This window comes from Hyperolius riggenbachi, chromosome 12 (genome assembly GCF_040937935.1).
Source record: "Hyperolius riggenbachi isolate aHypRig1 chromosome 12, aHypRig1.pri, whole genome shotgun sequence".
NCBI lineage: Eukaryota > Metazoa > Chordata > Amphibia > Anura > Hyperoliidae > Hyperolius > Hyperolius riggenbachi.
In genome coordinates this window covers 76,458,481-76,474,285 of record NC_090657.1, presented here as the reverse complement: position 1 = coordinate 76,474,285, position 15,805 = coordinate 76,458,481, and the positions used below count along the sequence as shown (strand labels likewise).

The 15,805-nt window shown below is 43.9% G+C and overlaps 1 protein-coding gene across 1 annotated transcript in view; it reads right to left on the bottom strand.

Moving 5' to 3' along the window:
• ZHX3 (zinc fingers and homeoboxes 3) overlaps positions 1-221 on the bottom strand; it is a 47,553-nt gene extending 47,332 nt beyond the window's left edge. The window contains exon 1 of the mRNA XM_068262071.1: positions 119-221. The gene's annotated coding sequence lies outside the window, so the exon portion shown is untranslated. The remainder of the gene's footprint in view (positions 1-118) is intronic.
• Positions 222-15,805: the final 15,584 nt, after the last annotated feature.

Sequence of the window (15,805 nt, the reverse complement as noted above, 5' to 3'; positions counted from 1 at the left end):
CACCCCCCCTCCCAGCAGCAGGAGGAAACTGCACACTCCCCACATGGCCGCACACCACCCCAGCCACCTACACGGCACACGGCTGCCTCTACTTCCCTCCCCCGCCGCCATTACTCACCGCCACACGCCCTCTCCGGCCTCCTCGCTCCCCGCTCTCCACACTCTCTGGGCCCGGGAGGAGGCGGAGACACTCAGGCTGCGAGGAACGAACGCGAGACTCCCATTGGCTTCACGAACACCACATGACCACCTTTGCCCTGGGCGGGGCCAACTTAAACCAGCGCCAACCGCCGCTAGGGAAACGGGAACACGTGACGGCGAAGGAAAGAAGGAGGGGAAGGCAGATAACCGCGCTGAATAGCATTGCGCATGCGCAGAGAAGCTTGGTGGTACTATAACTATATTTAGAGAGGCAGGAGGTGCGGCTGCGGGGCTGTCAGAGGTGTAAAGTCAAGTGAGCACTGAGCACAAAGGTGGGCTTTGATGCTGCTGGTGGTGTGCACTTGCTAATTGACCTTTGCTTTGAAAAGACTTCACGTTCAAATTAGATCCTTTAGAACATACCAGCACAATTGTTATTGCTCTCCTGGCTCTCTCTCAAATTAGTTTTGTAGAGGTACCTGAAGCTAGACAAAAAAAAGATACCCCAATAGAGGAAAGTCTCTGGATAGTCCAAATGCTTCCTTGGTCTTCCAGCACTGACACACTTTTTACGATATGCTAAATTAAAAGTGACACTGAAAGGGAAAAAACATATAATACGTTGTATGTGTAGTACGTATAATTAATAGAACTTTAGTAGCAAAGAAAAGTCTCATTTTTATTTTCAGATATATAGGTTTTTTTTATATAACTTTGTGGCTAAGTTCACAGTGTGAGGTTAGCATTGCATGGTAACACTGCTACAGTGCATTACCTCTAAACGCAGACGTTACCAGATACAGGAAAGCGTAGTTTTCATTGACTGTATGCTTTACTGTACATACTTAAAGAGAGCCCGAGGCGGGCACATATAATTTAAAAAAAATGATGCTACCTGATCTGGGGCACTGTGCGGATTAGAGATGGGAAGTTCGGATCTTTTCAATGATCCGGATGATTCGAATCGGATCATTGAAAAGATCCGGATCTTTGATCCGAATCTTGGATCATTTTACTACCGAAGCATTCGGGGGTGAAATAAATAGCAGGACAGGTCTTTCCCTGCTGTGGACAGGAGAAAGGGAGGGGGGTGGACACACAGAGAAGGGGAGAAGATGGACAGAGGGCAGGGAGTGGACAGAGAAGGGAGGAGGGACGAGCAGAGAGCAGAAATGTTTGCTTGCACACAATACCCACATGATGCAATCATATGCTTTACATGTATTTCACCTATATGCTCATCTGTGTACTTTGCATGCAAACGTCGCACAGTGAAAGAAAGCATTCCCAGAAGTAAAGTGCAGCTGTTTAGGAGGATCATATTGCGCTGCAATCACAGTGCCTGCAAAGTTACTGAGCTGTGCCAAAAGCTTCCAATGTGTTCACTGCACAACTACGGAACAGACAGCCTATAATCAGCAGCACGTTATAGCCAGTATGTGTGCTGTACACATATCTGGCAGTGGCACCCATGTCCCCTCTCTCTCATCTACCTGTCTCCCTGCAAGGCTGCCTCCCCTCCAACAGAGCGATCCATCTCAGCTCTGCTTCCAGGACCCCGCTGCCTGCGGAGAGGGGGCGTGTCGCCCCTGGCCCTGCCCCTTTTGCGATCCGAATCACTCATTTTGATGATTCGGATGATTCGACTCACAAAATAGATTCGGATCAAAGATCCGAATCATTCATGATCCGGACAACACTAGTGCGGATCAGGAAGATGCCATCTCCGCCGCTCCTGTGCCCTGTATCATGTTAGTTCCACTTTCGTGACCTCTGGGGTCATGACACTGGAAAGAGAGCTAGAGGCTCTCTCAGCGTGCAAGGAGGCACGCCCAGAGAGAGATAGCTGCCCAATGGCAGCTGGGAAAAGCCTGCAAGAACGCCCCCCAGTAGGCATCTTGAGCAGGGAATCCCTCTCCTCCTTTTCCCTTGTAGGGTTGCCAGGTGTCCGGTTTTACACCGGACAGTCCGGTTTTTGTGCGCTGTGTCCGGTGCAAAAAGGCATGCTAAACCGGACAATTAAGTTGTCCGGTTTAGAGCCCCCCCCCCCCCGCAGCGCAGGAGGAGAACAGCGCAGCAGAGAGAGAGCTGGGAGCAGCGGTGGAGAAGGGGGGCAATCTCCCCCCCCTTCCCTCACCTTAGGGTGCTCTCTCTCCCCCGCTGTCTCCTCCAGGATGATGTGTAGGCTGGCGAGTGGCTGCAGGCGGAACTTACCTCTGTGTCGCTCCAGCGCCGGAAGTTCGGGTCCCGCAGCCGCTGAGATTCGACTCAAAAAAGATCCGAATCATTCATGAGCCGGACAACACTAATCAGTCTGAATAGTGTTGTCCGGCTCATGAATGATTAGAATCTTTGATCCGGATCTTTTTTGAGTCGAATCTCAGCGGCTGCGGGACCCGAACTTCCGGCGCCTGCGACACAGAGGTAAGTTCGGCCCGCAGCCACCCGCCAGCCTGCACATCATATTGGAGGAGACAGCGGGGGAGAGAGAGCACCCTAAGGTGAGGGAAGGGGGGGGGGGAGATTGCCCCCCTTCTCCACCGCTGCTCCCAGCTCTTTCTCTGCTGCACTGTTCTCCTCCTGCGGGGGGGGGGGGGGGGGGGGGGGGCGGGGGGCACCTGGCCACCTAACCTATTCTGGGCACATATAGCCCCTGGCTACCTATTCCGGGCACATATACCCCCTGGCTACCTATTCTGGGCACATATAGCCCCTGGCTACCTATTCTGGGCACATATACCCCCTGGCTACCTATTCCGGGCACATATAGCCCCTGGCTACCTATTCCGGGCACATATAGCCCCTGGCTACCTATTCTGGGCACATATAGCCCCTGGCTACCTATTCTGGGCACATATAGCCCCTGGCTACCTATTCTGGGCACATATAGCTCCTGGCTACCTATTCTGGGCACATATACCCCCTGGCTACCTATTCTGGGCACATATACCCCCTGGCTACATATACTGGGACATATATACCCCTGCCTACGTATACTGGGACATTTACACCCCTGCCTACATATACTGGGACATATATACCCCCTGGCTACATATACTGGGCACATATATCCCTGGCTACATATACTGGAAACACTGGCTGTTTGTCATTATGTGCATTTAGTGGTGAAAAGCTGTCTCTTTTGTGCATTTACTGGTGAAAAGCTGTCTCTTATTATGTGCATTTACTGGTGAAAAGCTGTGTCTTATTATGTGCATTTACTGGTGAAAAGCTGTCTCTTGTGCATTTACTGGGGAAAAGCTGTCTCTTATTATGTGCATTTACTGGCGAAAAGGTGTCTCTTATAATGTGCATTTACTGGTGAAAAGCTGTCTCTTATGTGCAGTTACTGGTGAAAAACTGTCTCTTATGTGCACTGGACCAGTACTACTGGTGAGGACAGTTAGTGACATGGCTATGTACTCTGTAATGTGCTGCAGAAGATGTCAGTGCGATATAAATACTATAAATTTTTTTTTTTAAAAAGTCCATTGCTTAGCCCCACTCTACATAAAAGTGTGCTTCTGACTCCGCCCCTAACTCCACCCCTAACTCCACCCCCTGTCCGGTTTTCTCCATCAGCCGACCTGGCAACCCTATCCCCTCGAGATGAGTGATAATCATTGTCGGCAATTTCGGGGGTTTATATCGTTGCCACAGAGGCATGTCCTGCAGCAGGGAACGTGCCTCTGTGTCCCATCTAATCCCCCCCCCCCCCTTCCCCCTAGCCTGCATTATTCTCTATCATTTGCAGTTTACACACTACATACTGTATTTTAAACTATTTGTACAGCGGGAGACATGGCATCGCTTTCAAATAGAAGTTATAACTAAATGATCTATCTTCAGTTCCTGGAGCTCTGCACATCCTCTGCTTGCTTGATGAAATGTGTATACCATTTATGATTAGCAGCACAAGGAATATTATGTTTTTATTGCTAGACTAGTGTTAGGCCTTCCCCTCGAGGGTCCGTCATTGCCGTGGGGAAGTCTAGTAGGTAATAATCTGTGCACACGTTATTTACTGAAGCTAACACCCTCCTTTGCCTGTTTTGAGTGCTAGGTGTGTAATATAGTCCAGTTCCTGGATCTCTGCACATCCATGCAGATAGATCATTCAGGTATAACTTCTGTTTGAAAGCGCTGCCATGTATCCCGCTGTACAAATTGAACATAAGTATACTAGTGGCTAGCCGTATTCATTGCTTCAAATCTACATTCAAAATTTTAGATTAGAATTAGTACATAATTTGCATCTGTTTTGCATCCAAGGCATGTATTTAGCCCCAATGGGGGTCTGTATGCTTCTATTAGTTTTCAATTCAGGTGCATCCTTGAGCGCTGTCATTTGTCTGTCTGCCTGTATTTTAAACTATGAAAGAGGGTAGAGTTAAAGACCCTTTCAACTTTCTTGCAGTAAAAACAAACAAAAAACAGAGAGAGACTTATTGAGATAAGTGCGTGAGAAAACGGCACTGTAGTCGACCCAGGTTAGGTCAGAGAGCTCAGAGAAGCTCTTTTGCATAGATAACTGAAGTTTCTTAACTCTTCCTATACTGGAAACAATATTAGACTCATATTTGTTCTACTAATGCTCTATTACTTAGCTGTCCTACAGATAGAAATCATTAAATTAAAAGTTTATTTTCACTTCAGATTCCCTCTAAACATGAAGTGAGGAAACTCACTGGATGCTATATAGAGCCTTCCCATTCCTCTGTACTGCCTGTTGTTCCTGCTCCGTGCCTGGTTAAATTTGCTTGATCTGCTTCCTCTTCAGGAAGCCTTTGGATGTATTTACATCCTAGAGTACTTACGAAGACAAGCAAATCTGTGCTGTGCACATGCAAGTCTGGCTGGGCTTGTCTTTGGAAGTAGTTGGGGACGCGAAGGCCTAGTTGATCCAATAAGTTTAACTGGGCATGGGCCAGGAATGACAGGCAGCAGAGAGGAACAGGAAGTCTCTATAGTATCTAGAACCTCCCTTATTGGGTAAGTATCAAACCTCAAGTGAGTTACCTCACATCAGGTTCACTTTAATGGCGAATATTGCTTTCTGTCATGCTCCCCTCTGTGTACAGGCGCAAAGTATGGCCTGCGCAATAGTATGTAGCCGCTTGTGCACAACTTTTCCCTCCATGCACCAGCTATTGCATAGGTGCAAATTCCACTGACGCCTGCGCAGTGCAACCACACCCGTACATGGAGGGTAGAAGGGCCACAAAGGTGAAAAAGCTTCCCTCTACAATAAGTCTACAATGGCTATCATTCATAAAGCATTTCCGCATGCGGAAATGCTTAAAACAGCTGACTTTACCGAACACTTAGCAAATTCTGCATTCACAAAGGCTCTTTTTGCATGAAAAGCTGACATTACTGAGCAGAGCGATAAATCACCACCTTGTGCAGTGATTATCGTAAAAAATGTAACAAAATGTTAATTCATAAAGATTACCGCAAGCGGTGTGAGGTCGGGAAGTACAGCTCCCTTGGATGTGGCGATAACAATGTTAAGTTAATGGAGACACAGACCTCCCAGGCAGCTTCAGTAGAGCAGAACACGGAGAAATGTATCAACTCGGCAGCTTCCTGTGCTTCCGCAAGCCTACCGCCTGCATACCGCCAGCCTAGTTCGGGAAATCTCCGCACTGCTATCGCAACTGTATGCATTTTTATGAATGAGCAGCCAGAAGTCTAAAATACCGCCAGCGGTGTTTTCCCGCATGGATTTACTTTACCGGCAACACTTTTATGAATGATAGCCAATATCTACATTTTTTACTTTAAGATAAGAAGGCTTACTAATTTTATATGTGAAACATCACCTCCCAGTAAGTACCTTAATTAAGTACACATGACTGCACTATAAGTAGTAGTACTACCGGTATATAATCCTGCTTAAATTATGTAAACATGAAGCCTAAGGCTGTGTTCCCATCTGTAGCTGGATCTCGTGCAGGGAGCTGGAGTGGACGGTGTACTGTCCGCTCTGATGGTCTGCTGTGGTCCGGCTGGAGCCTGGGGAAGATGAGTTACCCCCATAGACTATATGGGAAACGCATCCGCCTGGCCCGAAATTATCAGGGACTGCACAAAAGTGCAGCCTGCGTGCCCCAAACTGATCTCACTGATACACTGCAGACTGACAAGTGTGAACGGCTCGGTAAATTAATTTATTTCATGAACCCAATGAGTTTTCGGTTTGGTGTTGACCCTAGACCTGACAATAGTTATGTGTGTTTCCATGCTCAATGAACTCTTTTAAACATATTACAGCTCAAAATTAAAGGATACCTAAGGTGAATTAAAAGAAGAGATGTATACATACCTGGTGCTTCCTCCAGCCCTCTTCAGGCTGATTGGTCCCTCGCCATCCTCCTCCACCTCCTGGATCCTCCGCTGTGAGTCCAGGTAAAACCGTCAGTTGGTGCAGTCCAGCTGCGCACGCTCCCCCATGTGCTCCCGTAGCCAGGAGCGTTCTGCACCTACGCAGTAGTACTGCACAAGAGCGGAACTCTCTTGGCAATTCGGAACACAATAGGGGCATGCTACGCCGCAACTTCAAAAATTAGCGGGACCCATAGAGGAGGATCAAGGCGGTGGAGAGAGACCAATCAGCCTGGAGGGGGCTGGAGGAAGCACCGGGTATGCATACATTTCTTCATTTAATTCATCCTAGGTTTACTTTAAAACACTTCTTGTAAAGTGCTATCATCCAGTTTAACATGTCGGGTTGCATAATAGCTCAGATGGACTTTGCACTAGTGTAACAACTATGCACTGGGATTATAAGTACAGTACTTTATTGTGACTACTAAGGGTGAAATATTACATTTTAACATATTTTATTTTTTTGTTTCAATGTAAATTTATTGGAAGTGAGAGTTGTTACAGTTCTGGCAACTTCATGACTCCAATTCCATAGCCCTGGCAGGGCGTGGAGATTTTGGCAGCAGACTACAATATCTTCCATGAAGTGCATGCTGTGATTGTGGGGTTTCAAGTAGTTTTTAGCTACATTTTTGGGATTTAGGGTAGGAACACACTAGGCAGTGCAGGAAAGGTAGCGTTTTGTTGCATCTGCGTTTTTAGTGCGTTTTCTGTGCATTTGCGTTCTGTACATGTGTTTTTCTTGCGTTTTGCGTGCATTTTAATGCATTTGCCGTTTGCCTATATAAATCGCATATGCGTTTTGCATGTTTTTTTAAGTTTTTTTTTATGTATATCACTAGGGAGTCAACAGGAAGCGGAAATACATCATCAAACTTGTTTTTTTATTTTTTTTTAAACACATACAAAATGCGTAAAAAAACGCACTAAAACACAGTAACTCTCCATCACCATTGACTTTCATTATGTGCGTTTTAGATGCATTTTGGAAAAATATGCAGTAAGATCAGTGTTTTTAAAAACGCGCATTGCAGAACACAAACACAAATGCATTTTTTCATGCGGACCATTCACTAACATTATATGCAACGCTAGCGTTTCTGCCTAGTGTTTTCCTTCCCTTATAATGAATACATTTTATCTTAAAAGAGTTCTGGGGAAGGGAGTCAGGATAGTAATAATGTTATGGACTAAAGGGGCCATCCTTCATTGATCTTATTAGCTTTTCATTGGTGCTGTGCTGGTAATGAACACCTCCATATGTGCATTAAATAGCGGTATTCCTTAACTGTTTCCTTACTCTGAGTACTTCTCTCGGACAGCTGTCTTTGGTAGGTTTTGGGGTGCCATATCAATACAGTACTTGGGGCCACATGTAAAACTCGCACCAGGGCCCAAGTTCCTTAGTTACGCCACTGGCCTGTAAAGTCTAAAACCCATCCTAAAACTTTTTGAGAGTAATGTCTAGAACAGTGGTCCTCAAACTAAGGCCCCGTAGGCCAAATGTGGTCCCCTGAGGCTTTTTTACCGACCCTCTGCATACAAAATGTAATACTTATAGATGCGGTCAGCTACATCTTTAAATATTGGTGGTCCGCATATAGAATAGCAGTGCTGGCACCACCCATCCACATGGAAGCCAGAAAGCAGTAATTCGCTGGTTTCCAATAAAATTCCACATCAGGTGACACTGTTGTCCAATTGGACTGCAGGTTGTCACCTGGGTATGCTTCACTGTCTGGCCCGCAAAGACTTCTACATCATTTTATGCATACTCCGGCCCCCCAGCAGTCTGAAGTATGTTGACCCGGCCCTCGACACAAAACGTTTGGGGACCCCTGGTCTAGAACCTCTGCTGGATTTTTATTACTGTCTGGGTTCAGGCTGACACAAATTTCACACATTTAGTTTGCTCTCACTGGTATTTTTATTTTACACTAGCTGATGACCCGGCGTTGCCCCGGTATGTATTTGGCTGGTGTTGGCTCTGCCCACTTTTTCTATTCCTAACACACAAACACTCAATGACCAAGTTTGTGAGCTTTGGGGTCCTTGGCATCAATAATTTGTATTTTCGCAGTGACCCAATGATCAACTGTACCAGGTTTGAGGCTTATGCCATTAACAGTGCAAGAATGGCAGCAATTTTAATATTCCCCTTGAAAATCAACAGGTGAATTTTGATTTGGCTTTTTTAGGCTCCACCTACTTTTCTGAATATTATTGCCAGTCACCCAGTAACCAACTGTGCAAAGTTTGAGAACCCTCCCATTAACAGTGAAGAAGGGCTGCAGTTTACATTTTCCCAGGGAAATCTGTTTTGACTCCACCCACTTTGTAACCGTGACAGACAGTCACTCAGTGATCAAGTTTGTGAGCTTTTGGGTTCCTGGCATCAAAATTGTGTGAAGGGAAGCAGTTTATCCAGCACAGAAATCTGATTGGCTGTTTTGTTGCTCCATCAGTGAATTTGAACCCAATCACTTAAAGAGAACCCGAGGTGGGTTTGAAGAATGTTATCTGCATACAGAGGCTGGATCTGCCTATACAGCCCAGCCTCTGTTGCTATCCCAAACCCCCCTAAGGTCCCCCTGCACTCTGCAATCCCTCATAAATCACAGCCACGCTGCTGACAAACAGCTTGTCAGAGCTGGCTGTGTTTATCTCTATAGTGTCAGTCTGCTGCTCTCCCCGCCTCCTGCAGAACTCCGGTCCCCGCCTGCATCCCTTCCCTCCCTGCTGATTGGAGGGAAGGGATGAGGGCAGGGACCGGAGCTATGCAGGAGGAGGGGGAGCAGCCGAGACTGACACTACAGATGTAAACACAGCCTCACAGCACAGCTGTGTTTTATGAGGGATTGCAGAGTGCAGGAGAACCTTAGGGGGGTTTGGGATAGCAACAAAGGCTGGGCTGTATAGGCAGATCCAGCCTCTGTATGCAGATAACATTCTTTAAACACACCTCGGGTTCTCTTTAATGACCGACTATAGCAGGTTTGGGGCCTCTACTAACAGTGTAAGAATGGCAGCAGTTTCAATATTCCCCTTGAAAATCAATAGGTGAATTTTGATTGGCTGTTGTAGGCTCCCACACTTTTCTGAATATTAATCCCAGACACCCCGTGACCAACTGTGTCAAGTTTGACAACCCTGCCATTAACAATGTAAGAATGGCTGCAGTTTATATTTTCCCATGTAAAAAGTTAGTTGTTGTTGGCCCCGCCAGAACATATCATCCCAGGTAGTAAGGGATCTGTATACCAAGTTTCGTTCAAACCGTAGGCGTTTTTGCTTGATTGCGGCACATACATACATCATATATATGTACATATATATATATATACAGGATCTTCTCAAAAAATTAGCATATTGTGATAAAGTTCATTACTTTATGTAATGTACTGATAAACATTAGACTTTCATATATTTTAGATTAAAATACACACAACTGAAGTAGTTCAAGCCTTATATTGTTTTAATATTGATGATTTTGGCATACAGCTCATGAAAACCCAAAATTCCTATCTCAAAAAATTAGCATATTTCATCCGACCAATAAAAGAAAAGTGTTTTTAAAACAAAAAAAAGTCAACCTTCAAATAATTATGTTCAGTTATGCACTCAATACTTGGTCGGGAATCCTTTTGCAGAAATGACTGCTTCAATGCGGCGTGGCATGGAGGCAATCAGCCTGTGGCACTGCTCAGGTGTTATGGAGGCCCAGGATGCTTCGATAGCGGCCTTAAGCTCATCCAGAGTGTTGGGTCTTGCGTCTCTCAACTTTCTCCTCACAATATCCCACAGATTCTCTATGGGGTTCAGGTCAGGAGAGTTGGCAGGCCAATTGAGCACTTTTTTTGTTTTAAAAACACTTTTCTTTTATTGGTCGGATGACATATGCTAATTTTTTGAGATAGGAATTTGGGTTTTCATGAGCTGTATGCCAAAATCATCAATATTAAAACAATAAAAGGCTTGAACTACTTCATTTGTGTGTATTTGAATCTAAAATATATATAAGTCTAATGTTTATCAGTACATTACAAAAAAATAATGAACTTTATCACAATATGCTAATTTTTTGAGAAGATCCTATATATATATATATATATATATATATATATATATATATATACACGACTTAATTTCCCACAGCACTTTACAAAGTACATTGAACAATTCATATCACTAAACAAGTCCATACAATAATCTATTTTCCCATTTGACCCCCTGCACATTCAATTTATCTGTTGGGAACCCCAAAGTGTCAGATTGGTTTTGGACAATAATCGATCAAAAGTATTGATCTGACAGGAGTTGATTTCAAGCAGGAATCTGTTAAAAGTGTGTGTGTGTGTGCGCGCGTGCGTGTTTGCGTGCGTGCATGCATGCGTGTGTGTGTGTGTGTGTGTGTGTGTGTGTGCGCGTGCGTGCGTGCGTGCGTGTTTGCGTGCATGCGTGTGTGTGTGTGTTAGGAATCTATTTCTTTATGAATTGATTCCTATCATACAGGAATTGATTGTTTTGCCACATCAGGTAACAATCTATAAGCGTATGGCCAGCTTTAAACTGTCCCTAAAGTGTACCTGAGAGGCAAAGAAAGAAAGTTTTGATACTTACCCGGGCTTCCTCCCAGCCCCATAAGCCTAGCTGAGTCCCTCGTCGTCCTCCCGACTGCCTCCGTTCTCCGGCTATTGGTCCCGGCAATCTTGCTCAGTCACGTCAGTCGGGGGCTTCTGCGTATGCACGGCCCGTCTGCACATATGCAGAAGAGCTTGACTGGCTCAGCTGAGCCAGTTACCAGGACTGATAGATGGAGAACGGAGGCACTCGGGAGGATGGTGCTTATGGGGTTGGGAGGAAGCTGCGAGGAAGCCCCGCGTAATAAAATCTCAGTATCAAGCATTTTAGGCTGTCACTGCGTCCATTCTAGGACATGTTATCCTTTTAAAGATTTTTACTTATTGGTGGTTCCAGCCTACCTTTTGTGGATTGGGCCTACACAATCTACATTGATTGATTTTTATTTTTATTTTTTTAGGAAAAGCAAATTAGCCTAGTGTTACTGGTATGATGTGGGAGAAAACCAGAGTGCCCAAAGTAAACCCACACAAACACAGGGAGAGCATACAATCCTGTGCAGTCCTAAAGGTAGCCATATACATCTATAGATTGTGCCGCATGTTCGACCATCCAATTTGATAATTTGATTCGGATGAAAACTGATGGTCCAACAAGCATGCCTGATTGACGATTCAACCGATTTTGGGTTGAAATCAGTCAAATGTGCCAATCGACCATGCTGGAAAATCTCTGGCCGATACGGTCGATCAGATCCGCGGTGGTAACCAGGGCTGTGGAGCCGGAGTCAAGGAGTCTGAGCAATTTTGGGTAGCTGGAGTTGGTGGTTTCATAAACTGAGTAGTCAGAGTTGGAGTCGGATGATTTTTGTACCCACTCCATAGCCCTGCAAGAGCTGTGGAGTAGGAGTTGAGGAGTCTGAGCAATTTTGGGTGACTGGAGTTGGTGGTTTCATAAACTGAGGAGTCAGAGTTGGAGTTTTTGATTTTTGTACCAACTCCACAGAATCTAACGCAAGCAAAGCAACTTGTTTTATACAGTCCAGTGTACTAAGAAGTACAAAAAAATTACACTAATCAACCCCTGAATAAGCAGATAGCCAAATTTGCTAAGAGATACATTTTGCACAGTCATAAAATTCTGGATAGCTGAAATCACGAGTCAAACTTAATTGGAACTTCTAGAAAAAGGGCTCTAATTAGCTATAAGTGATTGTACATAGTTTAGCCAACGAAAGCCCACCTTATAATATCTCACCTTGACTACTGTAATACTCTGCTCTGTGGACTACAAACTAACAGACTTGCATATCTCCAGTCCATACTTAACTCAGCCGCTTGACTCACCCACCTCTCTTTTTGCACTTCATCTGATGCTCCTCTTTGCCAAGCTCTTCATTGGCTGCCAGTTACCCAGGGGATTCACTTGAAACCTTTAACTCAGGCACAAAGCTCTCCATAATCCCAGTACATTTCCTCCTTAGTCGCCAAATACCATCCCAACCTCAACCTCCGATCTGTACATGCCCTGCTTACCTTCTCTAAAAGCACCTCCTCCCATTCACATATACAAGATTTCTCAGGTGCCTCACCCCTCTTCTGGAATTTCCTTCCAAAGCACATCTGTTTCTCTTCAAGCACACTCTTAATGCACCTTTTCAGAAAACCATACAATCCAATCTAGACTTCTCCAATCTCATCTTCTGGGTAACAAGAGGTGAGGAAATAACAAAGGTTGTAATCACAACCCTGGATGAAAATATTAGTTTATTTCCCCATGTCTTGTTTCTTCCCTGTTTTTTTTTTTTTTTTTCAGGTTGTAAGCTCACAAGGGCAGGGCTCCCTTTTTGTGTCTTGTAAAATGCTGTAAGTTTAGTTAAATCACTGTTTTTAATCATTACTATTACAGTCTACTACTGTATTTTGTACCAATGTTTGTATTGTCATGTATACCAATGTCTCTTTATTATGTACCCTTGTTTGTTTCTTGCTCTGTACAGCACTACAAGATCTGTGGCGGTTTATAAATCATCAGTAATAATAATAATAAAAAATTTGCAGCACTGCAAGAGTTATATTTGCAGTGGCACGGTAACCTTGGAAGTGAGGCATACTTTTAATGGTATGTATGCCTCACTGATGTAGATACACCGCGGCCATAAAACACACTGCGATCGTTATCAACTGGACAGCACCAAGTGTAAAAGGAGCTTTCTTTCCTAACTAAGACCACCTCTCCTTCAATATACATATACTTCTGTTACAATATCTATACTCAATTCTACTATTACCGTCCTCAAACTTGCTCATACCCACGTCTATACTTATCTCCCTTACTGTAACCTATCCTACTTAGGAACTGTTAAGGGATTACGTTCTCATGGCCTGGAACATTCGGCATATGCACAGTTCATGAAGCTTGCAACTGTGCATGCAGCCAGAGCCACACATGTGCAGTAATTCAAAAACTACTGTGCATGCACGGCCCCTCCTTGATTGTGCTCTCGTAGTCAGGAGAGTTCTGTGCATGCACAGTTGTAAGATTTATGAACTGTGACTGTCATCACTTACTTAAGGTTTACTAGTTCACCACTAAGGGGGTTTACCCCTTCTGGTCCAGAGCAATTTTCAACTTACTGCGCTCCTCCTTTTCATTTGCCAATTACTACTTATCACAACGAAATGAGCTATACCTTGATTGTTTGCCACAATTTAGGCTTTTTGTGGGCAATACCTATTTTCAGTAGAAACCATAGGAAAAAGGGAAAGTCATGCAACAAAAGGCCAAACCTATAAATAACACTATAACTTGTAAACAAAACTAAATAATGTTTCATGCATGCACCATGCCAACAAACAAATATGCATGTACAGTATACAGGAAAAACAATTGGCTCTTGGGTGCATACAAAAAACTTTTATTACTACTAAATATTATATCAAAAAGGTTATTATTAAGATATAGATAGATCTATTTTAATAAGAAGGGTTTAAAAACTGTATATGTTTATTAATAACCTTTTTGCTATAATATTTTGTTGTAATAAAAGTTTTTTGTATGCACTTATTTTCAGTAATTACTTTATTTGCTATACATTTTATAGGGAAAAACAGGAAAAAAATAAAAATAAATCACTATTTCTCCAATTCTATCCCCTATAGTTTTAAAATAAGCAATACTACTATACATAAAACCCACACATTTTATTTTCCCATTAGCCCCAGCTATTACAACATTTAAATTATCTCCCTAGTAAAGTGTATAGCAACAATATAATATTTGGAAATAAAGGTGTTTTTTTTTTGTTTTGTTTTTTGTCCGGTCAATAATTGCAAGTCCTTATTTACTAAAATAACAGTAATATACCCTCATGGCATACATATTAAAAAAGCTGACTCCCTAACATAACTATTTATAATTTTTTTATGCTATAATTTTTTTAAACAAATGTTTTATTTTGGTAACTATAGTGGAGGGGAAGTAAGGGAGTAAAATTAATGGGAAGGCATTTTTTTAATTTAATTTAACATATGTAGGTGTGTGTAATTTTATTTTTGGCTACTAGATGTCCCCATGTTATCTTGTGTACCGAACAGTACACAGGAAGTAGTGAAGAACTGTGATTTTGCTTTTGTTTTGTGAATGACCAGCGGCATCTCATTGATGCCAGCTGATCATTCACTACTGGGACTCTGATCTGTTACCATTCACCAATCACAACTGTGCTGTGGGGGGAGGCCACGGATTCGTGCACGGCGCGCATTAGAAGCTGCAGACATGTAGCTACACCCGGGATGGTAAGTAGATGTATAGATATACTGTCTGCAGAACATTAACTAGTGAATGATATGGCAAGATCTTGTCTCAAGCCTATGAAGTATATTTACCATTTTAGGAATCTATCTAGCTGGCTGCCATGTGTCCCCAGATGAAAGTATTAAGTAGCAAGGTTCCCCCCCAAAGCAAACATTAAGCTGTCACACCCACAGATACAACAATTACAAAGCCATGCAACCATGTGTGCCCCCCATATAGCAGGTTTGTATATAAGAGGATCAGTTCAGATAATGAAACCACATAACATATATTCTCGTGCCCCCATATAGCAGTATTAGATAACCGTAGGAGAACCACCAATAGATGTGTTTGGCAGCCATTTGAGCCCACCAAGTTGTAGTAGTAGGTAGCCATGTCAGCCAACACTTCCTTCTAAAGATAAGTATTAAGGTAATCAGAGAGGGATCGTATGGCTGCCTTTACTGCAAACAGATTGTGAATCGATTTAAGCATGAAACCGATCACAATCTGTGAAGCTGCCGGCGCGTATCCCCGGTCTCCGCTATCTTCTTTTCCGCGCTGGGCTCCGAGTTCGGCTGGCTTCATTGAACTTCCTGCCAGGGAAGTTTAAACAGTAGAGGGCGCTCTACTGTTTAAACTTCCTTCCGGGACAGGAAGTTCAGTGAAGCCTGCCGGATAGAACGGGGATACGCGCCGGCCGGATCAGGTAATGTATTGCCGCTAGCATTGGTCGTCGGACATTCGAATGCTGCTATCGACACACTCCCGACCCGCCGGTGATCAAGCAAAATCTTCCGCACGTACGGATCGACGGGAACGATTGATTTCGGATGGAAATTGATCGTTCTGTCATCGTTTGCGCAACGATTTCACAGCAGGTTCAATCACAGTGATC